Below are 9,232 nucleotides of genomic sequence, written 5' to 3'. Positions count from 1 at the left end.
AAACAACTTACCTTCTCTGTAACCTTCAAATGAGCACCTCCTTAGTTATTCTGTCACTGATACATGAAATGACCCGCCTGGTATAAAATCTCATTAACTACATTTCATGAGTGACTGAGTTTTTACACCAATACTTTATGGTGTTATCAGGGAATGACAAGTTGTACTTTCTCCTGGCTCTGGAACAGTCTGTCAGCCGTGGATGCCCATTAAACATCGTGCATGGGTAACCTGCAGCGAGTCACACGCTGGCACACACACAGAGGATTTACATGGCGCAGTGTATGTAAATACAGAGGTTATGTTATCAGTTGTCACGACAGCAGCGTAAGTAGTTTTTCTCCTGCACAGGCGCCTTCATAACCCGCCGAGGCTGTTACATAATTCATCCAATGTCAGACCGCTGGGGCAACATCAATAGATCTGTTCGCCATCTGCAGAGAGAGAGGAAAAAACAAGGCTGGAAAAGAGCATCCTAATTGAACCAACTTTAAGCTGTGTGAAATGGCTTATTATTGATCCATAGTCAGTTTTAGAAACATGGATGAAGGGAAACATGTTCATTCTAATGAATCCATGAGCCATGCAAATGAGTCATGTCATCTCTGGACAGGAAAACTTGAAAATGATATATAGCATAATAACCGGCTCTCAGCTTCTTTTATACATTATTTACAGTCTCTCTCCTCTTTTCTCTCACTTTGACCTTGTAGCCCCGCTCAGCTGAAACAATGGCAGCATGCTTCAGCTTCAACCTCCAGGCAGAGAAAACACAACTAAGTGGTTAATATATATCTCTCAGTACTGTATGTTCGCGTGAATGGGTTGTCACATGAAATCTTCTTTAAGCTAATTCTGATTATCCTTCATGTCTCCTGATTTTGTCGCTTCCCCTATTAGTCCTCATCAAATCCACCCAGTGTGACTCAATGCTTTAAAGACGGAAAATGGGAAGGTGGTGAATAGAAAAGCTCTGTATACGCCCTGTATGTACCACACCTGAGCAAAAACACACCTCCCCACCCTCCAGGTCTCTTTGCACATAAGCTGTCTGAGACGATAAAGTGAGAATTTATGGAGGACTCATTTAGTAATGAGACATTGATAGTTGATGGAAAGATGAAAGAAAGGTGCAGAGGTATTTTTGATTCATCTGTTGCAGTGACAAGGCAGATCACTTTGTGTGGTTTAGTACCTGACATGTTGAGTACCTTACATTTGTTATCCTGCATTCATCTCTCTCTCCAGTCAGTCAGGAGTTTTAAATGCAGGGTGCACCATTAATGTGATACAGCAGTAGCTCACAGTGTGCATATGATCTGGCTGCAGAGGTGGAAGGTCTCCTTTGTGGTCTTGTACGTTTCAAATCCTCTGGATGAGTTTTGAACAGCAGCAGTGGATGGGCTTTGAGCTTCCGATCACAATAGTAAACAAAGACAGCCCTGTAGACCTTCTGCAGCAGAAGAGAACATTGTGTTATGAATTATTGACTGACTACAGTTACAGTATTCAGATCCAGACTAAAACAAATGAATGCATACTGAAAAGAAAGGATTGGATTGTGGTGCAATTTTCGTTTTTCGTGAAATAAACTATGTCTAAGGTCATGTCAAAGTTATAGTAAACAACATTTAGAGCATTAATAGAGCAGCAAACAACTATTTGCTATGTAAGGATATAGTGGGGTAACCCGAGCAGTCTGTGTGTGTTTTATAAACCAAGCTTCTCCGGCCTTTGTTTACGTAGAAACATGCTTTGAATGTATGTTTGTGCACGTGAGCGTGCCCCACTGGCTAGCTCCCAGATGTCACTCTGTACCTTATCATGCAGCGGTCACAGCTGATAACGCCGACCTGACCGTAGCACCTAACCTCCAGTTCCCCCTCAGGTTAACCCTGTTAGCCAGCCGCCGGCTCAGGCTCACCATGTCGAGAGCCGTTGAGAGGCAATAGACATGCTACCAATCTCATATATAGCACCATTAATGTCTTATTCGTGGAAAAAAAGACTGATGATGTTACTTTGACCATAATTCTCTATTCTCTAAATGTCATGCGTTTTTTTATCTTACATGTCAATTAACCAATTCAAGATTTCCCTTCATTGCAGTTGCAGTTGCATTCATACGAGTCGTCATGGCAGAATCTTTTCTTCAGCTCAGTTTCTTTATTTTATTTGCCTGTAATTTTCTATATCTATTGCATTGAATTATATCTGGGTCTTTTTTTTATTCTTCTCTAAAGAGAACAAACACCAGTAGATTGGCTGAGGAGGGCTGCTTTATGAATGCAGGCATCAAATATTTTTGGATTCAGTTGAGACAGATTACAGTTTTTCACACCTGGCATCGGAGATCTCTTTTAAGTGTCCACCTCGTTTGATTTCATTTTCCTGCTCAGTATGCAGATAAGCATGTTTTTATGAACCAGGACCTGTGCTCAAAATCAATACAACACAGACCTTTGCTCTTGGCTTCCGCTATTTTTGGCTTCTCCAAAACGTCCTGGCATGTATGAACTAGCACCTAGTCAGTCACATTCACATTGCGCTACTGTACGTCTGTTGCCACATGTCTTGTCCTTGGTCACCGCTAAATGTGGCTCAAGGTATTCAGTCATAGTCCATCCTAGCGGGTACATTCACACCTGGCTACAGAGCTGTTTGCTTGTGATTCGATCAATGAAGACACATTTTTGTCCTTAGTGTAACCCCCTCAGGTGTTGGATAAGCAATAGTCTCCAGGTTGAAAGAGTGTAGAGGTGCAAGAATGGAAAGAGTGTGCAAATGAGGGGAACTACAAAGGTATAAAGGACAGCTGGGAGGATATGAAGGCAGAGGGACGGGAGAGGAGACAGGTGTGCCCTGAAGGTGTGACCTCAAAGGGCTAACGCTGAGAGAGAAAAGAAGTGAGGACACAGCCGGTATCGATGGGAATTTACGATGGGTAAATGAACATTGATTATGGAACAGAAGTTACTCCGAGCAAAAAATACCGTGCAAGTAACTTCAAATGTATTTTATGCGCAAAAAGCAAAGTCAGCAAAGTCAGCAAAATGGAGACCCCCCACTGACAATAGAGGAGCCCATGACAGAAACACTTCAGGGGGTTTGGAGGCGATGGCTGCAGAGTCTGATGCACTCATCATAATCCTGATTAGAACTGACCCTGGGAAGACACTGCGGGCAATTAGGATTCACAGAGAGAAATGAAAAGTAAACAGCAGGAGCTGTCTGCTGAGAACTGTGCCTGATGTATGAGACAACAGAGGAGGAGGAGGAGGAAAGAAAGGCAGAGGGGGGGTAATGTTGTGTTAGATAGAAGGAGGGAGGCTACTCTGTATTCCTGGCTAGTGGAAAAATACTTTGTTGAATCTGTATGTTCAACTCCTCACACACAGGCTACATCTCACATTCCCTGAATATGTAATCACATCCAACTGTACTAACCGTATGTGCGTATGTCTCCTTCAGACATGTCCACGTGCGGTAATCAATGAAGATGAAGCGGTCACGCACCAACGGAAATCTCATTTACCTTCAAATGAGATTCAGTTTTTTTTAGATAGCTTTTTAAACCACCCATATTATCTTGAAATGTTCTAGGTGTGCCTCTTCTATAATATTACTCAACTTGTTATCATCCATCACAAGCTGCAAATTAGATCTTGTAGCCTGTCTGTTACAATCACAACTTAAATTTCGATGAATCTATTTAATAAAAAGATGTTCAAGGCTAAAGTGGCCTTCCGTGTAGTCTGTGAGCTCTCAGGGTTTCTTCACACGTAATTGTGATCTTCCATTTCACGTCTTTACATTTCTTCATCCCACCTCAGAGGCCCATATGTTATGGTTAACTTACTGAGAGTGCAGCGAATAGTTCTGTGTGTATGTGTGTGTGTGTGTGTGAATGCTGCATTACTTTTATGTGTTTCCATATGTAATTTGATGACGCACAATAAGTGCTGATTAAAGGTTAACAGCAATCTCCAGAGTAAAAAGACTGCATTTTAATATGGCTGTTTAATGTATCATTTGTGGCCAAAACAGGCTTTTTAACCTGTTTTTGGACGCCAAGAACAGTATGAAAGAAATAGAAGTGTACAGACAATAGGGGTAAATATGACAATAAGACTATGTATAATCAGAGAAGCTGTAGTATTTATCTAATTAGAAATTCATTTATTCATAAATTCCATTAACTTGCATCAAATCTAAAGATATTTTAGCTTATCCTTATCCACAGAGATAAGAGTTGTTCTGTTGGTTCATATTCCACCTCTACGTCCACATCACCAACACCTCGATGGCCAACACTTGATTTCCCTGTTCTTATGGCTCCGGGCATGAACCAGTATTACGTATCCACACAGAAAAGATAAGAATGAGAACAGTCTGCCTTTTCTTTACCCTGATGTCATCTGAAACAGTCGCTCTCCTAATACAACAACCTGAGATGAGAATAGCCACAATGCGTCTTCTTATTTCCCACAAAAAATCTCACTGTAATTCACAGAGCGATTCACGTACAGATATCTAAGTGCTAAAGGCGTAAAAGCAATGTTCAAATCTCATATTCGTTTGTGCACTGCATCATACATAAATTAGGTTGTATCAAATTCTGTTTATGGCTAAAAACAATGCATTATTTATTATATTTCTTAACTGGAAAGATTATGTATGAAAAGAGATTCTATGTGTAGTGGAGAAACGTGGCTCAGGGTATATGGCTCTTTATCTCATACTTTGCCCTGTGGTGCATCTGGTTGGAGTAGACACAATGTACCACATTCACAGTCCATAAACTGTGCTGGTCTGCTGCAGTGTTTCCACACATCCTCCTCTCTTGCCTCAGCACAACGTGTATGTGTGTGTGTGAAGTGAGTCACACACACACATAGTAACATGCAAACCCAGACACACATACATTAGCAACAGCGCGTGACTTCCAACATCTAATGGTTGTACCTGTTTTGGGAACAGATATGGCATCATGGATGGGCTGATGCATATTTAAAATGAGTACAGGGCCATTAACCTTTCCTTTATTTAGCTTCTGTCCTGTGGAGTCAACGAGGTGAACCGATATCAGATGGCAAACTGGCAATGAATGAGAATCAGGATGCAGGCAAATAGAGCTAGATTGCATTAGACAGCAGCTCGGAGGAATCATCTTGTGAAAGTGTGTGTGAATGTTTGAATATTTTCCTTTTTGAGATTATATTTGAGGGATACAGTCGGTAAAGAAATAGCAGGGATTTCACTTTTAACAACATGAACCTGGGTGAAAACACTGCTCCACAGATCCAGCATTGCATTCCTGTTGAATATATTAGTGTAGCAGAACCAGAGATATCATCTTTTGTATTTTATGCATTCCTCTTCTTTGTTTACACTTGGGGCTTACATTACCCACAATGCAACTCCACTCCTGAAAGTCCACTGTATACATTTCTGTCATTTACGTTTCCTTTCTCTTACTTGTAGTCTGATGCAGTTGCACTTCAAATGCTGTACATAGAATTTCCAATATTGTTGCTAATTTAGATTTTAAAGGCCAGCAATGACAAACCAAGACAAAAAAACTTTAAAAATAGATAAACTCATTCTCCTTCATCTTTCGAAGCCCTCACATTAACTTTGCAAAATACCTCCATTCATCAAACTGTGTTTCTTTTGCTGTAGTGTTTCAAAGTTGCCCCAAAACCAAGAGCTCTCATTAAACAACACGCTTCCACAACACTCTGGAAAGCTACCAGCTGCTGAGCTTCACACTCTGAAGTTGGGAATATAATAATACTCTCTGAAATTCACTTCTGAAACCAGAGGTGATTCGTGACTCGCTGAATCAGTTACACCCCCCTAACCCTTTGATCTGGAGTGAAACACATACGGCGTTACAGACCCCCCCCCCCCACACGCCACCCCTGAGTGTCAGCCTCGTCAGTGGGACAGCCGCGTTGTGTCTCTTGTCCTGACCTTTGACCTATCATACACATATACACGCACGCACACACGCACACAAATCTTGTTTTGACATAATGGTGCCAGAGACGATATCTTTGGACAACAGCTGGCGACAGCTGTGTAGAAGGTGGAGTGACTCTGTGAGCATTTGACTAGAGTCTTGATTTCTGAAGAATTTGAGGAAGTTAATTAATTCATTTTTAATTTATATTTATTTAATCCCAGCATGCACTCACCAGTAGTAGTAAGTCCCTGTCGCATAGCTTTTGGTTGTAGCTTCTCTCTCCACCTCTCTTCTTTTGTTTGTTACACAACTGTTTCTGGCACTTTTAATGTTCTACCAAGTGCAACACTATAAACGACCTTCAGAAGAGACTAAAACTGTGTGACGTTATCCTGATATTTATATGATATCCCATCTCCCTCCTCTCTGTGATAGCCAGCTTTTTGTTCCACCTTTGTTTGTGGGTGCTACAGCTACTACTTTTTGATTTGGGACTAGGTTGGACAACACTTTGTCTTTGTTAGTGCTTACATGTGTGCGACATGCAGGTACATGCATGAGTTTTCTGCTGCTGTTTTGGCCTAAAAGGGCATTTTTCTAGCTCTAAAACACCCTTCTCTTAAGAGCAAATATAAAACCTCTCCGGTATAGGTGGGTTAATCTATTGCAATCTGCAACACACAGACAAAGAAAACCCACACAAATATAGTTAAAAATGTACTTAATATCGTTCCGACTTCCCCTATAGGTCATGAGCTTTGGGTAGTTACTGAAAACATTTGATCGCAGATACAAGCGGCTGTAATGCGCCTCGTTACAACCTTAGAAATAGAGTGAGAGGCTCAGACATGTGGAGGAAGCTTGGAGTAGAGCCTCTGCTCCCTTTGTGTCGAAAAGGGCCAGCTGAGGTGGTTCAGGCAGCTGATCTGGATGCCACCTGGGCGCCTCCTGTTAGAGGTCTTCTGGGGTATGCCAAATTTGTAAGAGGCCCAGGGTTAGACCCAGAACAGGCTGGAGGGATATACATCTCACCTGGCCTAGGAATGCCTTGGAGTTCCCCAGGAAGAACTGGAAAAACATAGCTGGGGAGAGGGATGCCTGGAATACCAAGCTAAGCCTGCTGCCCCGTGACTCAGCTCTGGATAAGTGGATATGATTGGATGGATGGATGTTGCTTCAGTAGAATTTCAGCAGACTAACTGTTTTATTTAAGCAGCATATGTTCACTCTGCTTCTGGCTCTGGTCTACTCCTCAGATGCTGATGTAATTTCTTTATTTGTCGACTTTAACATTTGCATTTAGATAAAGACGACTGTATAGGGGATAATTAGAGCCGCTGTTATATGCAGAATATGTTGAATGTGGTGTTGTAAATTGGGTACTGTCAAGGATCAGTTATTACCAAACTGAAATTAAATTATGTAATGATCTTGGCTCTTCCATAAAGTCTCCAGAATAGATAAAGAATAGATAAGAAGGTATTTATGTGGAGTTACTCACACTATCTCAATGGGGCAAAAGAGCTTTACTCAGTCTGTGTGGCTGTAGATGATGTATCCCAACAGGACTAATGTGTGTTGTAATGTTATCTTTATGAACAGCCAGTAAAATTGTTTATCTATAAACCACAGATGTTTAGTTGCACAGTTGGGAGCTGGTTTTCTTTCTCTGGCCATTGAGGTTGGTAGAATAAAAAAACAATAATTCAGGAGGAAAACAGAATGTGTGAGCTGTGTGATTTGAGTGAAGTGGAGAGTGAATCACATTTTTCTTTTGTGATGATTTAAATGAGTTGATTTTCAAATTTTGGCAAAAAGAAAAAACTGAAATATTCTGGTTTGAAGATGAGCAAATGGCCTGGAAAAGATGATAAGATGGATTATTTAGTTAGTTTCTGTCCTGATTTCTCCAGTAACATATCGTATAACAGACAATGCTGTCCTGAAGATTTGATTGTGTAAGATTGTGACGTTGCTTCTTTATTTTTCTATATTTTTCTAGTTTTTTGGAAATGTATACGCAGCACTCTGATCCTGGCTTGCATGCATTTATGGTGTTTTGTTGCCAATGCGGGCTGGCCATAGTTATAAGCATGACACAATAATAAAAAAAGAATCCATTTAAGAATCGCAATGTTGCCACTTGCCATGCAACATCTCTCTTTCTCCTTCCCTCTGTCTCCGTCCCTCAAAGCAATAAATCAATTAAGAATGACTGAGCTGACTGGAACATGCACTTCATCTCCACACGACCATGCCGTGTTATTAGCGTGTTGATGTAACTCAGATCCGATCCGGCAGCCGCCCACGACAGAGAGATGGGGAGATAAGGGAAAAGAAAGCAGCAAGGGGAAAAAACCCATTGTCCTGATTGTCCTTAATATCCAGGAGAGGCCGGCCCTGAGAGCCACATCTCTTTCACCTAAATTTAAGTGCCTCCTTCTGTCCTCTCGAGACTGTTGTTTGCCTTCACCTCCACACAAACAAAACTCCCATTGAGGCAGAGCAGAAGCCTCCGGTGATGTCATGATCACCATGGTAACTATTCTCATGCCCCCCCACCCCTTCCCTCTCCCCCTCTTTGATCCTTTAAATCTCCTCAGAATGAGAGTGACATTCCGTCTGCAGACATACAAGCTACATTGTGCAACGGTAATGTTGCCAATAATGAGGGTGATGCAACTTCTGGGGCATTTCAATGCTGCATGGTTGAAAAGCAGAAAAGCATATTGTACTCTCATGCTCTCCATTCTCACACTGCGCACAAGCAGCTTACACAGGTGGCCACTCTGCATACTGACGCCTGCTCATTGGAGATTCATTTGAAGGTCCTTTTTTTTTAGAGAAAACAAAAAACTGGCTAGTGTTTGAAAGCAGGACGCAGTAGTTTGAGGAGGATCCTTAAAAAAAAGAAAGATAGCTGCTGTTTAGTATGCACTTGTCTGTTGATTTATGATGGAGGGATGAGGTAGGGGGCATTGGCCTCTGAGACGGATGAGATAGAGAGGTAGTGGTGATTGATGAGGGCCTCAACAGTGGGGAACACTGCATGAATGCAATGATGGAGAGAGAAGGGCGGAGGCATGTACGGAGATATGAAACTATTTTTTCTTGATCCTGATTTACATCACAGTTACCCATCACCTCTGGCTCTGTCTGGTAGAACAGGAAAGAAATGGAGGAAAAGACAGAAAGGGCAAGGTGGAAATTTGAAGAGCTTTGTTCTACCCCATGCACGGAATTATGAGAAGAAAATACAAGGAA

The sequence above is a fragment of the Anoplopoma fimbria genome, chromosome 11 (assembly GCF_027596085.1).
Source record: "Anoplopoma fimbria isolate UVic2021 breed Golden Eagle Sablefish chromosome 11, Afim_UVic_2022, whole genome shotgun sequence".
Taxonomy (NCBI): Eukaryota; Metazoa; Chordata; class Actinopteri; order Perciformes; family Anoplopomatidae; genus Anoplopoma; species Anoplopoma fimbria.
Note: the sequence above shows the minus strand (reverse complement) of the source record.